This window comes from Sciurus vulgaris (genome assembly GCF_902686455.1).
Source record: "Sciurus vulgaris genome assembly, chromosome: 6".
Classification (NCBI taxonomy): domain Eukaryota; kingdom Metazoa; phylum Chordata; class Mammalia; order Rodentia; family Sciuridae; genus Sciurus; species Sciurus vulgaris.
This window is the reverse complement of record NC_136466.1, coordinates 88,920,932-88,945,746: the sequence shown is the minus strand read 5'-3', so window position 1 is coordinate 88,945,746 and position 24,815 is coordinate 88,920,932. Positions and strand designations below refer to the sequence as shown.

Below are 24,815 nucleotides of genomic sequence, written 5' to 3'. Positions count from 1 at the left end.
AACCTAGGAGCACTTTGCCATTGAGGTATATCCCTAGCCTCATCTTTGAAAAATTATTTTTATTTTTATTTTGAGACAGTGTCTCACTAACTTGCTTAGGGCCTCACTTAGTTGCTGAGGTTGGCCTTAAACTTGTGATCATCCTGTCTCAGCCTTTCCAGCCACTGTGATTATAGACCTGTGCCACTACACCTGGCTGGGATCTGTGTTTGACAAGTAATGCTAAGGTCAGTGATCCACAAACCACAGACTGGAAAATGCTGATGTGGAACACTTGCCTGTACAAAGCTACTTCCTCCCACCTTATTGGGACCTATTTGGTTTGGATTCCTAATGGCTATTGTCCAGTAAAATTGATAAAGAAGAAAAACTACTTTCCAAGAGTCTTCATTGTTCTTCCACATCCTTTCCCTGTCGCCTCCAGAATCCTCCAAGTGCCTCCTGATGAAACATTGCTCCTTGGCCACACAAGATTCCAAATCACTTCTGGAGTTGTCCTTAATGCCTCTTTCACTCCTTTTAGCATCTTCATGTCCTTCATCAAATGTTGAGTTCTGTGTCCTTTTCTTTCAAAGACATCCCAATTTGGAGACATCCCAATACTCTGTATGCATGTAGGCCCTGAACATATAGTGAGCAGGTTTCTCTTGTCTATTCATTAACAGATTCATATCAGGAAGAAAGACTATCAGGTAGAAATCACATATTCACATTTCATTAGCACTGTTTGTGGCTACATATGCAGTTTTAAACACATTAGGAGTATAAGAAGTGAAGGAATATGGTGATTATTTCTAAAGGGGGGTAATCACCAATTTTAGCCATTTTGATGGAAAGAATAGCAGTTATTTTATTCCTTTACTGAAGGATTTGGTTTTTGCTTTCTTAAAAGAATCAAAGAAGTTTTTAGTATTTTGTTTTTTAATGAAAGGAATATTTTTATTCTTTTTTTAAGTAGAGAAATTCATACTTCAGTAGTTATGAGGTAACCTTTGTAATGATTTTTAAACCAGTCTGACAAGTCAAAACATCTATATCCTGATTTCCTTATCCCCCTCATTTCCTTTATGCAGATTGTTTGATAGGAATTTGCTATCCAGCATTAACAGGAGCAACATATGAGGATATCTTCCTACAGATTCTGAAAAAAAATACTGTAATGCTGGCTGATTACCTACACCGTGAGCCTTGAATTTGATTCCTTTGTGAGAGGTTATAAATGTAGATGTCCAAAGGAAGAGTCCAGAGTTAATTAGAATGACTACCAAAATTTCTGGTCATCAATACTCAGAGGTCAACATTATTACCTTTGATAGCAAAGCAAATTGTTCATTGTGTGCACAGATAAGCTAGCCCTTCAACTACGTCTGCCTTTCAGTGGAGATTCTAAGTTTTCCTAAAGGATGCTACTTGGATTTTTAGGCAGTTTGTTAGCATGTAAATTATTCATTCATAGTTTTTCTTTTGGATCTGAATAGAGATCAACACATACCACATCTATCTTGCTTTTGTAATTAAGAGAACTTTTCTATTAAATAGGAAAAGTCTCAAAGAAATATGACAAAATAAGACATCCTGAAGTTAAATACCTAGTATTCATTTTCAATATTTTGATTATAAAAATTTTAAATTCTGGTGGACATTCTAATTCAGTTAGACATGGACAATGCCTAAATTTTTCAAATTGTAAAAACATTCAGTTGAAACTGATGTTGAAAAGTAGGGTGGTAGATAGAAGTAAGAGCACAGGCTGTGGAATCAATGGATATTCTTTTGGGTCATAACCCTTATTTATATGTTGGTTCAACTTGGGAAAGTCCTTTAGTATTTCTGTTCACCATTTTCTCATTATAAATTAGAGATAATCGATAGTTCTTGTCTCATCAGACTATTTTGGGAATTAATGTAAAGTACTTAGAATAGTATCTGGAATAGAAGGTAATGGCATCCTGATAAAAGGTTAACAGCTGGCTCTCCAAACAGAATCTCTGAATGGTAGTGTTTGCCAATTTCTTCAGTATAAACAATTTCACCACAGAGTAACTAGCCCATCACTGGACACCACTGAATGCTTAACTCAAAAACTATGTGCATAATTGGCTCTCACTAGCCTGTATGAGACAGTTCCATTAAGTTTACATTAAGTAAATATTCATTACTATTGTCATTTTTGTTGTTTTCACAAAAATAAGGGAGTACACTTAAGGACTTTTAATTTATTAATCAGATGTGCCACATATTATGATCATATTTTGATGACATATTAAACTTACAACTTAAAACATTAAAGTCCAATATATGATCTATATTTGCTCTAGTTTCTCTGAGGAAATTAGGGCTCTGCTATAGACAGAGTTGTGTCTTCCTCAAATTCTTATGTTGAAGCCCTAAACTCCAATGTGAAGGAGCTTGGAGACAATTAGGCTTAGATGAGGTCATGAGGGTGGACCATTAATTATTCAGCATGGTTCCATTAATTATTTCATTAGAAGGTGTCTCTCTTCTTGTTTGCTCTCTCTACTATGTGGGAACACAGCAAAAAGGAGGCTTTTAGCAAGCCAGGAAGAATCCTCACAAGGAACTAAATTAATTAACTGCTGCCCAGATCAGGCCACTTCCCAGGCTCCAAAACTATGAGAAATAAATTTCTTTGTTCAAGTCGCTCTGTCTGCGATGTTTTCTTATAGTAGTCCATGGTGACTAAGACAGGTTCCAATTTTAAATTTTGCATTTTGTATTTATTAGCTTGCAAGATACCCCTCAACTTACATTACTATGTATATCTAACATTCGCCTCTCCCAATATTCAGTTTGTTTACATTTTTTAATGTGATGTTGGCTTTCCATGGAGTTTTACTTCTTATTTATATTCTCATTGTCAGGCGTAATCAATTTTGAAGAGAGAGAGAGAGAGAAAAAAAAAAGAGATAAATTAAAGGAGCAGCTTGTTAAGGTAATGCCTTCCAGATGAGGCAGAAACCTCTTACTTATTAAGCTATGGACTCTGGATCCAGACTTTCTATACAGAACCTCCTTGCAAGCATCTTTTTGCCAATCTCTGGCTGTCTTCCTTCCAGGACTGACTTTTGGAGTCTCTGATATGTGAAAGAAGGCTGAAAGCCTCATTTCATTGAATGATTTTTTTTAAGTATGAAAAATGCAGCCTTATTAATATATCTTGTTAGAACAAGCATTTACACATAGAAAATACAAAATGTGCATCAGAAATATTTAACTTGGGTGCACAAAAGAAACTATCTTTGAATTGAGATTTGACACTATATTATATAAATTAAATTAATAGCAAAGCCCCCTCTGTATAATTGTATCATTTTCTTTTTTCATAACAGTTAGAACAAATCATTTATCTGGAGACTCAAATTGTAAATATGAAGGTATATAGCTGACACTTCTTTGGAGTTTAGATATACACAGCTGGCTATGACGTTACTATATTGACTTGCCTCCTGCCTGGAACTAGGAGCTGTATATCATTCAGGTTGAACTTTCATGATTTCAAAAAGAAATTTATAGTTCAATTAAGTAAAAAGAGTCTAATTAGATTTTGGAGGATGATTTGGAGGGTTTTTGAGAAGTGGGCTAGTTTGCTTTCATGAGTCACTAACCCTTTATTTTCAGAAACCCAGAGAAGGATTTTTGGAGACATTGCACCTACCTTAGGCTTCAGGGACTAGGGCACAGTTGCTACAAATTTCACTTTTTAGATGTTGCTAACAGTATTAGTAGCAATTATGGAGGTGGTATTATGTACCAAGTAACTAGTTAAAACTATGCGCCCTCACAACCCATTCAGATGACAACTATTCCAAATTTGCCAATAAGAAAATTTAGGTTAAAACATTTATTATCATCTGGTGCAGTTGTGCATGCCTGTAATCCCAGCAGCTTGTGAGACTGAGGCAGGAGGATTGGGAGTTCAAATCCAGCCTCAGCAATTTAGGCAGGTTCCAAGCAATACAGTGAGACACTGTATCTAAGTAAAATATTGAAAAGGGTTGGAGATGTGTCTCATGTGATGTCAGATGTGGGTGGCTAAAAAGGAGTCAAACCATAAGCGGCTGAACAACTTTATTGGGACCGGCTTTCCAGTGAGGTTCACCAGTCTTCCAGAGAGAAGGGCCAGGGAAGTCGCATGTGGCTCCGGCTGGGCAGCATTTTGTAGTCCAGGATAGGCGGGGGAAGGCTTGAGGGTTTAGTGTCCTTCTGGGGTTGGCTGAAGTCCCTGCTGAGATCCGTGTCCCTCTGTGATTGACTGGGGATCCTGCTGACCATCAGGTGATTGTGAGGCGCCATTAGGGTTTATCTGTCAGCGCCTGATTGCTCCTTGGTGCATGTGCGGGTTACCTGATGCCCATCCCCGTCCAACTGCCTTAGACCACCCTAACTTTCCGGCCTTTTTGAAGACATAGGGTGCTGGAGTCCATCCGGCTACTTCCTGCTTATTAGGTGCTTCATGGGGAGAAGGCACGGGTGTAGGTTTGGTAGGGAGGCGGCTGTAAGGGTGCAAAAGCATTAGGTTGTATGTCCCTCTGGTGACCTCACTCATGGGGTTCTGGAAGAACCTGAGGAGACAGGGAACAATCATTAGTAGGAGTCCTATCATTAGTATGGGAGTAAAGATAGGGGTCAGTCAGGTGACAAGAGTGGAGTTTAGCCATCCTGGCCAGGGGTCATTTGATTGTTGTTACTTCAGCCTTTCACTCAGACGTCTGAGAGTTTTGACATTTTTTTTTTGACCATCCCAGTTTCATTGATGTAGTAGCAGCAATCTTCTTTTAGGGGTAGACATGTTCCCCCTTTGTCTGCTGTCAGGAGATCTGGTGCTCAGCGGTTCTTGGCCCACAAACAGAGTGGGTGGCGCCATCCTGGTGCCAAGTTGCCAGGATGTAGAAACACCACCTGTAGGTTGAACTAGAAACTCGAGAGAGGTTAATGGGTAGTGGAAGAAGTAGTGGGTTGATGAGAGATTTTGAGTTTGGTGGGCCCCAGCATGGTGGAAGTCCAGGACTGAGTATCTGGGAAGCGCGCTTTTTTAAGATGGGAGACATGGTACCAAGGGGAGTGACCCAGAAGTTTGGCCACTGTTGGTGAGTACAACCGTATGGGGTCCAGTCCAGCGAGGTTGCAGCTATTGAGGATGTAATTCCCGAAGCAAAACTGTGTCACCGGTGAAGAGGGATAATGGGGGATTCAGCCTGTGGTCTGGCTGGAGATGAGGTTGTGGATGGTGCAGGAAGGCAGTGGTCTGTGTGTTCCCTTAGGAGTTTGTGCAAGAGTATGAGATAGGGTAGGCAGGACACCAGGGGAGGGGGTGTGACAGGAAAGTTTTGGTTGATTAGGAAGGGGCACCCATAGAGTAATTCAAAGGGGCTGAAACCTGAGAGGGCTTTAAGGGCTGCCCAAATTCAGGTAAGGGCCAATGAAAGAAGATTAGGCCAGGAAATTTTTAGTTTAATGGTAAGTTTAGTGAGATGGTCCTTGAGGATATCGTTAGCACTCTTGACCTTACCCAAGGATTGGGGTGGTAGAGGGTGTGGAGTCTCCAGGTGATGCTGAGGCCCTGGATGTTAAATAACCTGAGAGGTGAAGGCAGGGCAGTTGTCTGACTGGATGGATGCAGGAAGTCTGAATCTAGGAATGATCTGCTCAGTGAGGATGGAAGCCAGGATGTCTGCAGTTTCCCTGGAGATGGGGAAGGCTTCTATCCAGCCTGAAAAAGTATCGACCATAGTAAGTAAGTAACAGAGCTTTTTGTGTCTAGGCAGGTGGGTGAGGTCGATCTGCCAGACTTCACCTGGCTGATGTCCTCTCATCTGGTGTGTTGGGAGCTTGGTTTTGATGCCCCCTTGTGGGGATACTGTGGAGCAAACAGGGCAAGCAGAGTGGACCTGCTGGAGAATAGTTCTCATTCCTGGAAGATAAAAGAAGGGTTGGAGCAACTGCAGAAGAGGCTTGGGCCCAATATGAAGAGAACGCCCATCAGTAAGTTGTAAGCTTGTTGCTTGGGAAGAGCAATCTGGTTGCATAGGAAGATCCAGCCATCATCCCCAAAATGGTTGCCCTGGGTTATTAGGTCTTCCTGCTCCTGTGGAGAATATTTAGGTTTGATTATAGTGGATAGGAATAGGATGGGGGCTGTTGAGGACTTTGTTGTTAGCCCCTGTGCTGCAGAGCCTGCTTTGTTATTACCCATGGTCTCAGGGTCTGAGGAATTTTGATATCCTCGGCAGTGTATGATGACAACTCAGGATGGCAGCTGAAGTGCCTTTAAGAGTTTGGAAGCTAGGGAGGCATTGACCACTGGTGACCCCTTTGTGGTCAGAAACTCACACTCCTTCCAAATAGCCGAATGTGAGTGAGTGATCAAGAAGGCCTATTTTGAATCTGTGTAGATGTTAACCTGTTTGCCTTTGGATAGAATGAGGGCCCTACTGAGATCAAAGAGTTTGGTTTTTTGGGGGGTGGTACCTTCTGGGAGTCAGCTGGCTTCCAGATCTAAAGCGGTGGTGAGCACTGCGTATGTGGCTCTACAGCATCTATCGAGACCTAGCACAGAACTGCATCTCCAAAAATGGTTAAGTCAGGTGAGGGAAGTGGGTGATCAAAGAGGTTCTCACGGGGTGAGCGTAGGGCCTCCAGTACCTGTGGACAGGAGTGGTAGGCAGTTGAGGGAGGTGGGAACAGTGGGAGGAGTGTAGCAGCATTGAGAGGAGAAGAAGAATAGGGAGTGATGGTGGGGTTTTCTATAAAGAGGAGATGAAATTCTTCAATCCATTATGGGCTCAAGAGGGGAAGGGATTTATGGCTTAAGAGGTCCCAGAGTTGATGGGTGGAGTACACAGTTATTGGTTGGAGTAGGGTGAGTTTTAGGGCTTCCTTACTTAGTTCACCTGCTATTGTCAGTGCCTGGAGGCATGGTAGCCACCCATGAACCGCTGAATCAAGCTGCTTGGAGATATATACCACCGGTCTGTAGGAAGGTCTGGTTGGTTGAGTGAGGAGGCCAGTGGCAACACCCTGTTTTTCATCTGTAAAGAGGTGGAAAGGATGGTTAGGGCGAGGGAGAGAGACAGTGGGGGAGGACATGAGAGCATCCCTGAGCTTGTAAAAAAGAGTTAGCTATCATCTTGGGGGAGATAAAAGGCCCATGAGTGGCCTCCTTTGCTGCCTAATATAGGGGTTTGGCATGAAACACAAAGTTAGGAACCAAATGCCTGAAGAAACCAGTCAGATCCAGGAAGGAGAGAAAGTAATTTGCCATTTCAGGTGACTGTAGGTCACAGAGGGCTTGAATTCTGTCTGTTGTGAGGCTCTTAGAGGTAGGAATGAGAAGTATGCCTAAATATGTGACTGAAGAGGTGGTAAGCTGGACTTTGGTTGGAGAGACCTGATAGCCCTGAGATCCCAGGAAGTTAAGGAGCTGAGCAGTATGATTTTGGGAGGTTTTGAGGGATGAGCTACATAGTAGAAGGTCATCCACATATTGTAGAAGTATGCTATCTCCCAAGTCACAAGTAGCCAAATCCTGAGCCAGTGCTAGCCAAAAGAGGTAGGGGCTATCCCAGAAGCCTTAGGGTAAAGCTGTCCACGTCAGCTGTTGAGCCCTAAAGGATGTAGGATCCTCCCATGTAAAGGCAAACAAGTAATAGAAGTGAAGAGGAACTGTAAAGAAAAGATCCAGGACTGGGAAGCGCATGGCAGAAGGGAGGATGTGGGAAAGAAGAGTGTAAGGGTTAGGAACCACTGGGTGGATGGGAATAACTGCCTTGTTAATTAGGCAGAGATTCTGGACTGAGAGATTCCCTAGGGTTTGCATATTGGCAATATTGGGGTGTTCCAGGGGGAATTGGTAGGGATGAGGAGTCCCTGAGTAAGTAACCAGTCTATGATGGGTTTAAGTCCTTCCCTGTGAGTATGGGAGATAGGAAACTGGGGATGTGAAGGAAATTCAGTTTGAGGTTTCAGTTGGATAAGGACTGGTTTGTGGTGGGAGGCTATGACAGACTTGGGGGTTGATAAGGTCTGGGGGCAGTGGTAGAGTAGGTAGTATGAGGGTGCCAGAGAGTGTAAGAATCAGAGGTAGGAGAAGGTGAGTAGTAGTATCCCTGGGAAGAAGTTGTAGGGTGGCTCCTAGGAGTTGGAGAACATCTCTGCCTAGAAGGGGAATCATATAAGAGGGAATGACCAGGAAAGAGTGTGTAAAAGGATGTCCCTCCAAGGCACAGGCTAGTTTAGCTGTTCTGCTTGGAAAGGAGGGTTTCCCATCAATTCCCATAACCAAAATCTGGGAAGGAAACAAAGACCCAGAGTGGGCAGGCAAAACAGAATAGGTAACCCCCATGTTCACAAGGAAAGTTATGGACTTACCTACACCTGGAGCGTTACCCTGGGCTTGGCAAGGGTGACAGGGGTCCTTGAGTCTGGCTCCTTCAGTCCACTGTGAATCCCAACAGCTCGAGGGAAGGGACTGCCTGGCTGGTCACACCCCCACGGGGATGCACTGGGGCGGGACCGGCCATAGGGCAGCCGCTCTTCCAGCGCCCTTCTTGTTTGCAGGTGGGACATGACTTAGAGGAGGGCAGTGGATTTGGGCACCTACTGACCCAGGGACCTTCGTGTCCACATTTGAAGCAAGCTCCTGGTGGCGAGGATTGCTGGTTCCCTCTGGAAGCTTTTACTAGAGTCGTGGGCCACAGGACACCTACCAAGTTTTAGGTCTGCAGTGTTACCTTGTTCTGTGAGCGAGCCTGCCTGATCAGTTCGACTGACTCCTCTCGGGCATTATATATTTTGAAGGTCATTTTTACCAGATCTTGGATAGGGGTCTGAGGGCCCTCCTCAGCCTGTTTGAGCTTTCTTCTAATATCAGGGGCTGGCCGATTGAAAAATGAAGTAGGTTGTTAGTCCTGTAGCCCCAGAGGAAGATTCAGGGTCCAGTTTAGTATATTTGGTAAGGGTCTCTGTAAGGTGATTAAGAAATAAGGCTGAATTCTATTCAGCATCCTGGGTAATTTCCCTCAGTTTATCAAAGTTCACTACTTTATTGGAGACTACCTGCATGCCTGCTATGAAATGTCGTACCATGCGAGCACAGTGATGGCGGCCCTGTTGGCCTTCCTGGTAATTCCAACTGGGCTCAGTTAGTGGAACTGCCACTGGGCCTGTAGGTAGAGTTATGTCTGTTAGGTGGACTTGGTCAGCATGGTCTTGTGCCACCTGCTGGATGCGAGCTTGTTCATCTGAGGTTAGGGTGGTAGAAAGAACAACATAAACATCCGGCCAGGTGAGGCCATAAGTCTGAGAAAGGTATCTAAATTCCTTAATATAAGTGGAGGAGTCAGCAGAGAAAGACCCTAGGTGCTTCTGCATCTGGGAAAGATCCTGGAATGAGAATGGGACATGGACTTGCACAATGCCCTCTGCACCAGCCACTTCCCAGAGAGGACAAAGGAGTTCTAGGTTGGGTTGTGGGAGGGCCTGATGGGATTGGGTGTGGGCACTTACAGGAGATGAGAGTCAAGAGGGTGGAGGGACTTTCTGGGGGAGAAGAAGGAAGAGAAAGAGGAGGAGCTACAGCTGCAGGAGGAAGAGGTGGAGGAGTGGCAGCTGTGGGAGGAGAGGAGGAAGAAAAGGAAGAGGAAGATTGGCTTAGTAATAAGGAGAGTACAGGGGTGGGGAGCTGAAGGCAGTTCCTGTGGATCTGAAAACGAGGAAGAAGATGCAGGAGAACAATGGGGGAGAGGTTTGGGATCATCCCTGGTGAAGAAAACTTGGGCAGTAGAGCAGGTAGAACAAAGGGAGAGATGAGAGTGCAGATCTCAAAAGTCCTGAACATAAGGCAGTTCTTTCCATTTCTTTGTCCGGTGACAGTAGTTGTACAAATCAGTGAGAATTTGAAAGTCAAAAGATCCCTTTGGAGGCCATTTAGAGCCGTTATCTAAAACGTACTGAGACCAGGCCACAGTTGAGTAAAAGACCAGCCGCTTGTGGTGTAAGTCTTGGGTGAGTCCTAATTTGGCAAAATTAAGGTATAGACAATCTAAAGGAGTTTGGGGGTCTAAGGAAGACTTGGTGTTTCCCATGACCTTTCAGTATATCCTGGAGGGTGAACAGGAACAGAAAGAGGTGTCCCAAATTCTGATCACACTCATCTGAAAAATGGAGGCGGGCGGGCTGGAGGTTAGGACATCTCCTCAGCCTTCAGGGGCACACAAAGGAAGGTGGGACTGGCCAGAGACTGAGATGTCTCCATAATCTACAGGCGCCCAAATAGAATGAGTGGGGATCTGGCATGCATTCATGACTTATGGGCAGATCCCCATGATAGAAGGTGCAACTGGAAGGCCAAGGGAAATGCAAGGAACTTACCCCACTTCTGCCAATCCAGACAAAAGAGAAAAGGATGGTGCAGGAGTTCCCTGGTTCACCTGACGGAGAGGGCTGATCTCCCCCCATGAGGAAGATCAAAAGACCCACCCCAGTTTTGGCACCAAATGTGATGTCAGATGCAGGTGCCTAAAAAGGAGTCAGACCATAAGCAGCTGAACAAAGCTTTATTGGGACGGGCTCTCCAGCAAGGTTCACCAGTCTGCCAGAGTGAAGGGCCGAGGAAGTCGCATGTGGCTCTGGCTGGGCAGCACTTTTGTAGTCCAGGATAGGCGGGGGAAGGCTTGAGGGTTTATTGCCCTTCTGGGGTTGGTTGGAGACCCTGCTGAGACCCGTGTCTCTCTGTGATTGGCTGGGGATCCTGCTGACCATCAGGCGATTGTGAGGCGCCATTAAGGTTAATCTGTCAGTTCCTGATTGATTGTTCCTTGCGCATGCGGGGGTGGGGATGGAGGTGGGGGTGGAGGCTGCCTAATGCCCACCCCCATCCAGCCGCCTTAGACCACCCTAACATCTCAGTGGTTAAACTTCCCAGTGGTTAAGCTCTCCTAGGTTCAATTCCCTGTACAAAAAAAAAAAAAAAAAAAAAAAAAAGGTCTGTTACCTTGCCAGTGATTACAGTTACTAATCAGGAAACCCATAATTCAAATTTCAGTCTGTGCTTCCACAGACCACTTTCCTCCCTGTTATTGCACTGCCTGCAGTAAGACCCTGAAAAATAAGATTTCTTTCAGAACGTGTTTTTCTCCTCAAAAAATCACATTAACTTATTTGAGAAGTGATGTCTGTTTTTCAAATTCTGTTGTTGTTCTCTATTATTGTATTTAAGAAACTTTATCTCAAAGAGCAAAGATGGCAAACTTGGTGTCATAAGAGAAAACAAATAAATCTAGAAATTTAAAATTCTGGAAAATGCCCTCAATATTACAAAAGCACTTGAAGGCTAGCTCTACTAATGCGATACTCCTGGAAAGGGTCATGACTTTCCATGAACACTTGAGTTCCGTAGAACACAATATGTAAGGAAAAGACGTTTCATTTCCTTTAAATTAGTTATAAGTTCAAGGGTATATGAAAGAAAAACTGTAATTCAGGAAGTGTTGCTTCAATATTATTTAGAAAAACAAAACAAAAAAAAAATTGAAAATAATTTTCCACAGTGAGAAATAAGCTTTTCAGTTTTGGAAAAAGATAACTTTAATAAAAAATTTATATTGCTACAACAAACATGGTCTAACAACCAACCCAAGGTAGCTACCATATTCTTTTGATTTAGAACATATTCTCAGATTTACCACTGAGCATGGGGATGCAAATAACATCAAATTACAGAATAGCATCTTCATATTTTTTAGATTCATATTTTATACTCATTGTAATGTTCTTTTAATATTTAAATACAGATTTGTATCATATTTCATTCTTCTAAATATATATTTCATATGTAAGAAACAGGATAGATATATACACATATGAGAAATATAATGTGTCATTTAAGGAATTCCTACATTGATTTCAGCCTCTTCTGTGCCACCTGTTTTTGGTGTCGATTTTCAATCTAGCCATAGATGTGTTTATCCACAAAATCTTGTCCTCTCTGCCATTATGAGTATTCGTGACCCAATGTTTATTAAAAAGCATGTTACCTCTTTCTCTGGGATTTGCTGAAGCCTGTTCCCCAGGTTTTGATGTGGTCACTTTCTTGAGGTCATTAGAAGCTTTCAAGTGAAGGTTTTCAGAAAACAACCACAACTCAGCATCCTTTCTCCAACTGTCCTTCAATAGTTTTGTCTGAACCAGGGAAAAGTTGCAGTTTCCCTGACATCATCAGCATGACAAGGAAAGCCTTGCATTGCCAGGTTGAGATGTCGCCTGACTGTCAGGGAACATAAGGTGTCCTGATTGTGACAAATGCCCCAACTTCAGAAATGATGAAATGTGCAATGTGTGTTTTAGAATCAGCAAAATTCAGTACTAAATGGTGCAAAAATAAAATATGAAAAGGTGGATTTTCTCAGATAATTATGACAAATTCTGGCTAAAAATGTTTGTTGTCTATAAAAATATTGTGTTAAAGTCATTTAGAATAGACTTTTTGTTGTCTGTCACCACAAAATGAAGTTAATGGCCAGATAGGCACCTTAAAATTTTTGAAGGTTTTAAAAATGCTCCTATGCTATAAGAGTGCATTTTCAATCCTTATGTCCTCCCCCTTTAGCTTGCCTATTTCATGATCTCAGAACACAGGGACATTACAACATAAGTTGGGGATGATTTATTCTCAAAATCCTTCCCACACTCAAAGAATAAACTTCAGAAAGGAAGCAAATTTTAGCTTAGGAAACCAAAGGAATCCCTCACTTCTCAGGAGGTAGGTAGAGATTAGCAGTAAAATCTGTGAAACCTTTGAGACTGCTACCAGAAAAAACCCTTTTATTTTATTTTATATCACTCTTCTTCTTATGTTCTAGAATAAAAATATCCTCCAAAAATTAGCCAAATGGTTTTGCACTACGTATGATTCTAAACAGTTTGCAAGTGTTTTACAAATTAGCACCAAAAATAGGCAGAGCTAACAACATAAGGTTATAGAAGCAAAAGTTCAATGTGAATGAACTGAGTAGACTATCAAAAAAAGCTGGAACAATTCAGAATTCACATTAGTTAAAATAAAACCACTATTTGGTGATTATTATTTATCACTGAAAGGAGTAGACAGAATACCAATGACAATCAAATCATAATCAAAATTCATTTTAATTTGTATTATGAATGGAATTTGAGCCACTTAAAAGAAGGTTATCAATTGATATTTATTTGTCATATGTTTGAGTGGAGGATGCAAATTAAAGAATAGGACTATATAATTATAGAATAAGACGACATAAAGACCCTTTGATTTTTAATTATTTATTTTTTGTGGTGCTAGGGATCAGACCAGGGGCCTGTGCATAATAGGCAAGTACTTTACCATGAATGGCTTTTAATAAAAGGAAGTATCAAGGGAAAATCAGGACTCATAAATTTCAAGTTATCTTACTGAAGAGAACCTCATATCAACTTCAAAATAATAAAATCTTATTTTAATTTGAATTTTAATATTTGTAAATCATTGGGGGAGATCATGATGCTGAGGAAAGAATATACAGGAATAGATATTTGGAACATCTTGAAACTGATTGATTTACCCTTTCCCCTTTTTAAAAAATTTTTTTTGTTACTAAGAACTTATGGCTTTGTAAGGGAAAGGAAATATTTTTCTTCTATCAGAAGTTCATGCCTGAACTCTCTATAACAAAAGACAGATAAGAAGAGAAAACAGACAGGCATGGTGGCACATGCCTGTAATCCCAGTAACTCAGAAGACTGAGGTGGGGGGATCACAAGTACAAGCCAGCCTCAGCAACTTAGTGAGGCCCTAAGCAACTTAGTGAGATCCTGTCTCAAAGTAAAACATGAAAAGACTGTGGATGCAGCTCAATGATAAAGTGCCCCTGAGTTCAATACCCGTTATGAGGAGAGAAAGACTAAGAGAGAAAGGAATGCAGATTTAATTTTTACATGCCATGGAGACTTCATAAATAAGAAACCTAAAGAAAACTGGGTTAATGAGTATATTCATGCTTGTTTGATAAAGAAGGGGCAGTAGAGCTGGGCAAAAATGACAGGTTGACAGGAAAGTTCCATCTAATGGGGATAAACCATGGGGACCAAGCAAGGCCTGTTTCTTCAGATTCTTCTCTTGTGTTCCTATCTTCAGAGAGACACAGGGTTATAGGGAGATCACCTCTCCAATGAGGGTTTTGTGACCTGCTTCAGGAATGACAGGTAGCAGAAGGTCAAAGAGGGTCACTTCCTGTTTCCACAGTCTTCTCTGATGTTGAGGTGCCATGTCCTGAACTCCATCAACTTGGTATCTTCTTCTGAACTGTTTTATAAACCAGGAGAGCAGCTAAAATTGTTGTGGCATGTGTTGCATAAGGGAACCAGTGACAAGTGAATCTACTCTGGGAGGTCACTAAAGAAAGGGGAAGAACAGAAAATCCCTGTGTGGGTGTCCTAAAGGACTAAGTAAAAAAGTATGTTGACAAGACCATTCAGAGGTGTGAGGAGCCTAAGGAGCAAGGGAGCAAAGTCGTGTTAGCAGTGTAGGCCATCACACGGCCATGTGCTGCCCAGTCCTCCTTCTTTGCTTATCCCCAGATTATGATTCATTCTACTCAGTTGCTCTGTTACTCCAGGCGTCTCTGTTTTTGGTAAAGCTATGATTTATCTTTCTACTTAATTCTGACTCTTTAGGAAAGCAAATTCAAAAAGCATTTTTGCAAGAGACAGGATTATGAATAAACAACTCATAAATTTCAAAGCTGAAAATGTGGAACAGAACACTAACAGGCTTTTGTGTTTCATTTTGTCAAATAATCCCAACTTTGTACCTGAGAGCATGGATTTAGCAGGTCCTGGTCAAAATACTTCTCCTGGCAGCAATATTCCTCCTAATATATGACTTTAAATACTTTTTATAAAGGTAGTGATTTTTTTTTTTTCTTGTACCAGGAATTGAACCCAGGGGCATTTAACCACTAAGCCAAATCCCTAGATCTAGTTTTTTGTAGAGACAGGGTGTCTCTGAGTTGCTCAGAGCCTCGTTAAGTTGCTGAGAATGGCTTTGAACTTGCAATCCTCCTGCCTCAGCCTCCTGAGTCACTGAGATTACAGGCATACACCACCATGCTCAGCTTAAATGTAGTGATCCTTATCAATGGCAGTAGTTAAAAACACACACACACACACACACACACACACACACACACATAATTTTGGAGATTTTTTTTCAGAGCAATTTAAAAACTCAAAATATTCACTGAATTTCCCTTGATAATTAGCAGTGGATCTGATGGCAGAGTAAATGGATATCTCTTCCTTAAAAAAAAAAAGAAGGTCACTATTCATACTTTCTAACTTTGTTATTGTTGTTCCTCTTGAGCTGAGGTCTCTGGCCCTAGCTAATTTGCAAGGATGGATTACAAATTTCTGAGAAATTGACAGGAGTTTCCTGAATATCTAACATTTTCATCTTTTTCTAACATCTTTAAAATATAATTTTAAACTCAATTTCATAGGGCTCTATGTTGTATACCCTAGAATAAACAGATTTTTAAAAAACTTTTATCATTGTAAAATGTCAAGAAAGTGGGTATGTGGAATAACAGGTAATTCTGCATATTAGGTTAACTGATAAATAAGGTACCAACTTTTTCTTTCTAGGGATAATAGTGTTATTCACTCTTAATTTAGTTGAAATGTATTAAATAAATACCTATCCCCAGTGGAGTCCTGAAAGACCTGAGCTTAATTTAAGCTTATCCCCCTAACACTTCATTACATAATGTCTAGTACTGCTGTCAGTTTGTTCTAAGTCTTGGCATCCCTGGAAAATCACAAGCTTCCTAAGGATAAGAACTTGGTCTTACATTACAGTCACACTTTCATAGCACCTAACACTGAATCTTGGATCTATGATATGCTGAATAGTTACCTGTGGTTTGGTATGATTCCATTTTGAATTTTTCACAGAGTATTCTGTATAGCAAATTGTATTTTTCTATACTATGAATAAGATCCATCATCTACACCAGGTGTTCACAAACTATAGCCTAAGCCCAGTCATTCCCCACTTTTCTGGATAAATTTGATTATAGCAACGACATACCTATTAATTTATGTGTCATATATAGTTGCTTCTGTACCACTATGGCAGAGCTGAGGAATTGAGTCAGAGGACCTGTGGCCCATCAAGTCAAAAGTATTCAGTAATTGGCACTTATGGAATCATACAATTGCTGACTCCTACTCTAGATACTTATTTTTGATTAAAACATAAATATCAGGGTCTGCATCATTTAGTGTTTTACCTTTCCTAGAAGTAAATTTGATTATAGTGCTTTCTGATGCTGAATATCTTAACTAAGATTTTCCAATAGCATAAGTAGCAAAAAAGAGGGAGAAAAATAATGGAGCAAGTACATTGGGTTTTACTATAACTACTGCATTTCTGACTGAAGATAGAACTCACCCTAAAAATGCAGTTTGGTGTCTGGCCAGGGTAAACCTTCATTAAAGTCAAAATTCTGTTTAAATTAAAAGGTTGAACCAATCACATTATATTAGAGAAAATATACAGCTGTCTTAAAGGATTGAATTGGCTGGCTGTTGTAAGCTGCCTTTTGAGGCTACCAGTCTACTTGATATGTATTCATAAAACACACTTAGCTAGGGAAATAATGGTTTGCTTAGCGATCTTAAGAATACAATTATTTCATTGTTATGATAACTTTACAAGACAATGTTCCTGTTGAAAAGGTGAATAACAGTCTCCTGACATTCTCTGTCAATTTAAGATAAGATGTTGAAGAAAATTAAATGCCTCTTCATTGTTTATTATTGTTTCAGATGACTATAATAAACATCTTCTATGTAATGCCATTTTAGAACCCAGGAATAATGCCACTAAGTAGTTCAGATAGAATATTTTTTATTTTCATATTTTTAAAAGCAGTGAATTTGATGTTTAGCATTGATTTATATCAATTATGTAGCGCCTCAGAGTTCCTTGATTTTTAGACTTCTTTTTTTCTGTCTTATGCCACAGTGCTTGTCAGTGACACATGGCAGTGGAGAACTGAAGCTCCAAACCTTGCAAGAAAGAAATTTTAAAGTCAGACATGAAAGGCCAAGCAAGAGAACTTTATTATAAGTGGAATTTAAGTGAAAGTAAAGCAAGGCGCAAGCAAAAACCACTCATGGGAGAGAGTCGTTCATCTCTGAGCAGGGACTGACCAAGGAAACAATGTAGCTTCCAAATTTATTGCTGTTTGATGTTTACCAGAACCTGCTGCAGTCTTCACCCTTCAGGTGTTCAACTCCTCTTTCCTGTTGGGAGGGGCATTTTACCTGGTCTTCTCTGGAATTGTCATGCTGGCTGTCCTATTTAGGGGTGTTTCACTTACAATCAATCCTAGATTAATGTGGGTATTTGGGTCAGTGACTGGATAGAATTTACCTTACTGTGCCTGTTCTACTAATGAGATTTCCCTTCTGAAACACATTGAAAAACCCATGGCCAGAAATCCTAAATTTACAATGACCTCAGTAGACCTGTCAGAAGTTAACTCCACTGATCTTTACTTTTTGATGTATTTTTTAATTGATAACATTGTTTTCACCTATTTGTTCTCAGGGTTAGTACACCTACTGTTTTTCTACGTATTATTTGACTGTTCATTAAAGGCCAAATTTAAAAAAAACTCCATAGCCTTGCTCTGTAATTAATTCACATTTCACTGCTCATAGATACTACCTAACAGTCAGTATATGATTAGAATGTGATATATACTTTCCTTGTATGATTGAGGAAACATACAAGGATTTCTCTTTTTTATAAAAGCTAGACAATTTCCTCCTCCTCCTCCTCCTCCTCCTCCTCCTCCTTCTTCTTCTTCTTCTTCTTTTCTTCTTCTTCTTCTTCTTTTCGCATCTTGAATGGAACCCAGGGCACTTAACTACTGAGCCACATCCTCAACTTTTTTTTTATTTTTCTTTTTGAAAAAGGGTATCACTACGTTGCTTGAGCTGTCCTTGAACTCAGGATTTTTCTGTCTTAGCCTACTCGGCTGAGAATTACAGTCATGTGCTACCATGCCCTGCCAGCTAGATTAATTCAAAAGAACAATGCTAAAGTTAGATAATTAAGAGAGTTCAATAAGTCATAACACTCAGTAAGAATAATTGTAGAATATAGGACATTTTCTATTATGTTGATATTTCACAAAGCACTACTTATAGATTATTTCTGTGAAGCAACACTTGAATGTAGGGAACAGTATTCTGATTCTATGAATGAAATTTAAAGATGTTAAGTCATTTGCTCAAATTTGTACAACTAGCAAATTATGGAACTGAACCAGGCCTGCCTGATTATGCAGTGGTTGTTAATTGCTGTGGCGGCTTTTTGCAGGAATAGAGTACAAAAGGGCCCTTCAATTATTAGAGAGGGCTGGGAAGGGTCACTTTGTCATGGAACATACTAGAATAGTAATGCTCAGCGGAGAGCTGGAGCAAGTAGTTGTATTACATTAAGTGCTCTTCTGGTAACCAACTTTTCTTGAGGATCTCCTATTCTTTGTGTATTTAGTGCTTCACATTTATCTCATATGTTGAGTTTCATAACTGTTTAAGGATTGCACTATTATTTATTTCATTCCATAGATGATTTTCATAAGACTTCAAAGTTAAGCACTCTGGCCAAGCTCAAATAGTTTTTATAATTGATGTAGGCAGCATTAACACCTGCATCTGTCTGTTGCCACGGGTTTTTTTTTTTTTTTTTTTTTTTTTTTGGCTTCTAACCACTATGTTCTCTGACTTATTAAATCAAAAATAAAAATTGCAATCTATAAAGACTCTGAAGACTCCGTGGATAAGTTTTATTTGGGGGAGAGTTTACATAATCTCAACAGCATTCAGAATCTAGAGATTTATTTTTTAGGAAGACACAAGAGAAGAACTTGTTAGATTTTCCTTTGGAATATATGCAAATAATTGAAAAATAAAATGCTATTTTTGAAAAATATTTACATGAATTCTTTCAGTGGTGGAATCACCCATCTTCACCTGCTGACTGCAGGGAAGAGTTTTGCTTATTATGGAAAGGCAAGAATCTCACCCTGAACACTAAGGCTCTCTGTTTAATTTGAGAAAAATATATTTTGTAAAAGATGAATCTATAAGTGGTGGGAATGTAACTCAGTGGAAGAGTGCTTGCCACCAAGATCAAACTTGACAATTTGAACAGAGGCTTGCTAGTATTGTCTGGAATCTCCTCCTTCCAGCTCTTCCACCAAGAATGGTCTTTATTACCTCAGGAGAGATTTATTTGCTGTAGGGAAGGTATCACCCAAAAGCATCTAGAAAAAACAAAAAGATTTGTTGACTCTAAAACGCAGTGCTTTTTAATTTACAAAATATGACATTTTTGAGAGGAAAAGTTTTTTTAGTGATAAAGTTGGAAGTTGAATAGCAAGGAAGAAACACACTACTTCTCTGTGTATTTCATAAGGAATAGAATTTTGAAGAAAGACTGATAATCTAAGAACAATTTCCTGCCTACAGGAGATGAAGGCATCCACTGTAGAAAGACACAGAATTTAAATGATGGTGATTCTCTGACCAAAACTTCAGCAACCTACCCACTAGGCCTAGTACTGTGGTGAGAGGTTAGATAAAGAAACCTTGTTCAGCTTTCCTTTAGGAAACTAGAGGAAGCTGCAAGTCTTGTACTTACTTGGTAACTAGTAGCAACTGTTGGATGAGGTAACTTGTTATTGTACCTGAAAGTTACCTCAAGAGCCCTCTGCTCTTTCCATTTGATTTCGGAGGGAATCCCTAGAGGATCATGTATCCTCAAGAGGGATGTGGACATGGCTGGGATACACAGACAGTCCTGAAAAAGCTTCACGCTAAGAACGTGGAGGGAGCAAAGTGACCTACACAAACCAGGTACCTGGAAGGCAAATGGTGACGAAGCAGGGCAATGTATGGAGCACTGAAGACCCTGCATGTCAGCAGAAGTACTGAACAAATACTTATCCACATGACCCAGGTACCTCCCTCTAATGCCAGGACAACTGATAAGCTCCCCAAGAACTTGGATAACCCATGAATAGAAGGCAAGGTAAAGGTGGAATGATGGGTTGGGAGGGAGGGGGAAGAAATGGATTTTAGATTTATGACATAATTGAATATATAACCACCAAAAATGAAAATTGAGTTGGAAGAATACCTTAAAAATTACATACTTGCATAATCTGAGTGGTTTTTTTTTTGGGGGGGGGGGTGAGGAATCAAACACACATATATTAGACTAGTGCTCTTCCACTGAGATATATCCCAGCTCTAAATTTTGCATTCTGAAGTTTATACATAGAAGATAATCAACTTCATAGGAATGGAAACAGTTTATATTGTTTTCTAGTCTGTTCATTTTTCTTTTTCATGCCACATTTGTGGGAGCGATTTCTCCATATCAGTACACAAGGATGTTCAACATCCTTTCTAACAGGTGTGTGGTATTCATTGTATATTTGTTTAACCAGTCATCAATGTAGATAATTTAATCTATTTCAGCATATTATTTACTTTCAATACAACCCAAGAAGGATTCTTCTTGAAGTTTAAGAGATGAGACCTTTTGTAGTTTGTATGTGAGATGTCTCCCAAAAGTTCCTGTGTTAATGCAGGAAAGTTCAGAGATGAAATGATTCGATTATAAGAGTTGTATGTAACCTAATCAATCCATCCTCATTTGAATGGACAGACTGGGTGTTAACTATATGCATATGGAGCACGACTGGAGGAGGTGAGTCCCTTGGGGCATGCCCTTGAAGGGTTTGATTTTCCTGTATCCACTGCCCCTTGCTCTCTCTGCTTCCTGGCTGCCTGTGGATTCCTCTGCCATGCCCTTCCTCCTTGATTTTCTGCCTCTCCTTGGTTCTAAAACCATGGAGTCAGTCCCCCATGGACTCAATCTCTAAAACTGAGACAAAACAACTTTTTTCTCCTCTTAAGTTGTCTTTGTCAGGTATTTTGGTCAAAATGACACAAAGCTAACTAACACAGTAGTTTTTTTTTTTTTTTTAAAGCATATTAAGCAGGTTTTATTTAAAGGTAATAATACAGACTTCTTCTGGCAGGAAGAAGGGGGCTGTGGCTGATGTTCTAAAGTCTCAAGAAGTGAGCGCACCCTACATCTTTTATAGGTTAAATTCTCTTTTGTTCTTCAGTTCTCTCCCCCCTTATCTCTCCTTCCTGCCTGCGTGACTAGGCCTGGTTTTGCATTAAGTGAAAAGCCATGGGCAGGGGAGGGCCAAGGTGATTCAGGCAGGTAAGGGCCCAGGGGGCATTAATTAGCAGCTCCTTGCTTGCAGTCCTTGATAAAGGCAGGTAAATTTGGTAATCAATGGGCTCCGGAGATCCTTGACATTCCATTCTTCCAGAGGCAGTCTCCAACTTCCAGAGGCAGATGGCTTCATGGCTTCATTTCCTCGAATTGACCGATTCCCTATTTCTACACTAACTACCTGTCCTTAATTCTGGCTTCATTCCCCACTTTAGCTTTAGGAACTCCTAACTGCTTGTTAAGGAAATGAAAGGGGGCGCCGATTGTTCTGGCTGCTTGGAAGCTGAAAGTGGGCAGTGAGGGGCAAGCAGTTTGGAGTTCCTTTTTTTAAAAATCGGGTCAATCGAGGGGTCCAAGGAAGAAGTCTGGTTGGGGAAGAGCAGGTTGTAAAGTCATCTGGGGGTGGGTGCTTCTATGATAGAAGAACAAAAAGACAGGAGTACCGAAATGAGATTAGTACAAAGTAAATGTTGCAGCATCTGGAACATGCCACTGAGTATCATGAAAATGACAGAAGTCAATCTCTCACCAGGAGGTGGAAGAACTGAGAAACTGTTCCCATAACTAGGCCTAACAAAAGCTGGAGAGGACAAGGTCTTTATTTGGGGACTTTAACATTGTCCAGGTTATCAGGAATATAAACACAACATTTAACTCTTAATGTCATAGATGCCCCCAGGAAATACAGTTAAGCTACTTAATGTCATCTGATTTTTGTAAAATATCCCTTTATTGGTATAACCTGTGTTTAGTAGAGATCTCTATACTTCTGTTACTTAGGGATAGATAATCATACGAGCAAACATAGATTAAGTCTACCTGTGTAGCTTAGGAAGGTCTGCAGGCCTTAAACTGACTAAAAACTTCTGACTCTGGCAGTTTCTCTTGATAGTTATCAGGCACATTTGCTTAAGAATCTTTCTTTCATTTGTAGCTTCCAGTCTTCATTCTAGTGGGCTAATACAAGTGTACATCTTAAGTTAAAGCCCAGTACTCTTACTTTATGACTGGTGAGACTGGCTTGCTGAATGATTAAGATCAAACTTAGAGATTGGAATTAAATACAGAAGGCAAGATAGACCAGTATTTGGATCTTTTGCCCTCAGTCAGCCTGAATCCACGAACAAGAGAACTTCTCCAAGGAGCTTTGCAACTCTGGGTCACACAACCTCCTGATCAAGGAGATTGTTGAGACTAGAGGATGAAAAATCACTCAGTGCATCTGCTGCAGAGGAGGATCATGGAAAAAGGGAGACATCCCTTAATGCTTCCAAAGGAAGCCACCTCCTCAAGGAGACCCGGCCTAACCAATGGCACTGGTGGAGCTAAGAAGCTGCTCTTAAGTTCTCTATGAGTGGCCCCTGTGGGAACTCAGCTGACTCTTTAACAAGACAGGAACCAGGTCAATTTGACCAGCTTGATTTAGACACCCAGCAAAACAGTTAAAACCAAAATACAGCCATTCTTGGGCATAGTAGGTTTTTTATTTGTTCTTTTTATTTATACATGACAGTAGAGTATATTTTGACATATTACACATACATGGATTTTAGCTTTCCATTTTCTGGTTGTACATTTTTATGTGGAGTTACACTCACTGTTCATGTTTTTATACATGTCTAATTTATTCTACTGTTTTTCCTATTTCCATCCCCCATTCCTTCCTTTAATTCCTCTTGGTCTAATCCAGGGAACTAGGTTTTGTAACTTTCTAACTTGAAAATTTTTTACATTTGTTCTACTTCAAGTAAATTTTAATACTTTGAGAAGCCCTTCACAAACTATAAATTGTGGCTAGAAATTTCTTATTGTTTAGCCGTGATATCACACCTTACATATATTTCTTTTTAACATATCTTTATCTTTGCAGATCATGTAAGTATGTGATTGCCAATGCTATTTTCCCTTTACTTCCATATTTTCTTACACAAACCTAATGAGAAATGGAATTCTGCCGAGCAATTCTGTTATAAACTTTCAAAGAAAACATTATAGCTCATTTAACTTACATTGTTTTATTTTTATTGTTATAAAACTTAACTAAAATTTAAAACATGTGAGGAAAACATGTATATTCTCTACTGTGGTATGGAGAGTGAGTTTGTACTACCTCTGGGGAAATAGGCTGCAGTGCTTATAGTATATAACTCACATACTTTGGTCTGGATGATTTCATAAACTAGAATATATGCTATCTATTTTATTATGAGAGCTGCGAGAAATACATTTGCATGATTTATATGCCACCCAGTTCATGGCATTTTGTTACAATAGCTCAATTGTACAGAGGCATGTGTACATTGTTAAGAATATAAGTCATAGGGAATGAATAAATGACACCTAGGTAGCTGGAAAATTAGATATACAATATAAAAATGCTCAATTAGATGGTATAAATTTGAAAGGATTTTCTGTAAGCTGCTATGCCTAAATGGACTTCATGTGGCGGTATGAGCTATTTTTAAAAATGAATTATTTACACACTTTACTGTCCCTCCCCACTAAGGGAGGCAGGTCTGAGAAGAAGTTAAATCCTGGCAGATGCTAACAAACATAATTCTTATCACTATGTGATTTTATTCTCTAAACTGTGTGATTTTTTTCACTAAATTACTTAGTACGAAATATTTTGTGTTGCTGCAACCAAAATTCCCAAAAACAATGTAGAGGAGGAAAGCTTAATTGGTGCTCACAGATTCAGAGTTCTCAGTCCATGGATGACCCACTCCATTGCTCTGGGTCCAAAGTGGGTCAGAACATCATGGGGGAAGGGCATGGTGGAGGGAAGCTGCTGCCCTCAGGGTGGCAAGAAAACAGAGGGGAGGACAGAAAGGGGAAGGGAGATGCACCTTTCTAGGGCACATGCCCAGTGACCTACCTCTTCCAGTAATGCACCCCTGCCTACAGTTACTACCCAGTCAACCCATCCATGATGGGCCTCTATATATTCCTCCATTAACAGGAGATTTGGGGGGACTCTTCATATCCAAACCATAACAGATGCCATTACAGAATATTAACCAATTTCTCCTTCTTGTATTCCATTGTGGTCACATAAATAATAATCGCTGAGACCTAGAACTATTTGGCTACTAGAAACAAAGCCTATTTCTATAGGAACTACTATCATAATGCAACCAGAAAAGATCATTTTGGGGTAAAAATCAAAAAGGTTTAGAACTTTTGAGTGATTATTGCTCTACCTATTGCTGTTACAACAAATTATTTCAAACTCAGTGGCTCAAAACATCACAAATGTTCTACTTAACATTCCTGCAGGTTAGGAGTCCAAGATGGGTTTCTGGGGCTACTTTTCATCTGATGGTCCATGGAGGGAATCTTTTCCTTGCCATTTCAAATATCTAGATCCTTCCTGTATTCCTTAGCTGGTGGCCCATTCTTCCATCTTTAAAATCATCAGTGTATCATCTTCAAATCTCTGTTACTGACT

The 24,815-nt window shown here is 40.3% G+C and overlaps 1 long non-coding RNA gene across 1 annotated transcript in view; it reads left to right on the top strand.

The window, feature by feature from the left end:
* LOC306664793 overlaps nucleotides 1–22,832 on the top strand; it is a 368,649-nt gene extending 345,817 nt beyond the window's left edge. Inside the window, exon 3 of the long non-coding RNA XR_013764797.1 lies at nucleotides 22,345–22,832. This is a non-coding gene — a long non-coding RNA (uncharacterized lncRNA). The remainder of the gene's footprint in view (nucleotides 1–22,344) is intronic.
* The last annotated feature ends 1,983 nt before the right edge of the window (nucleotides 22,833–24,815 follow it).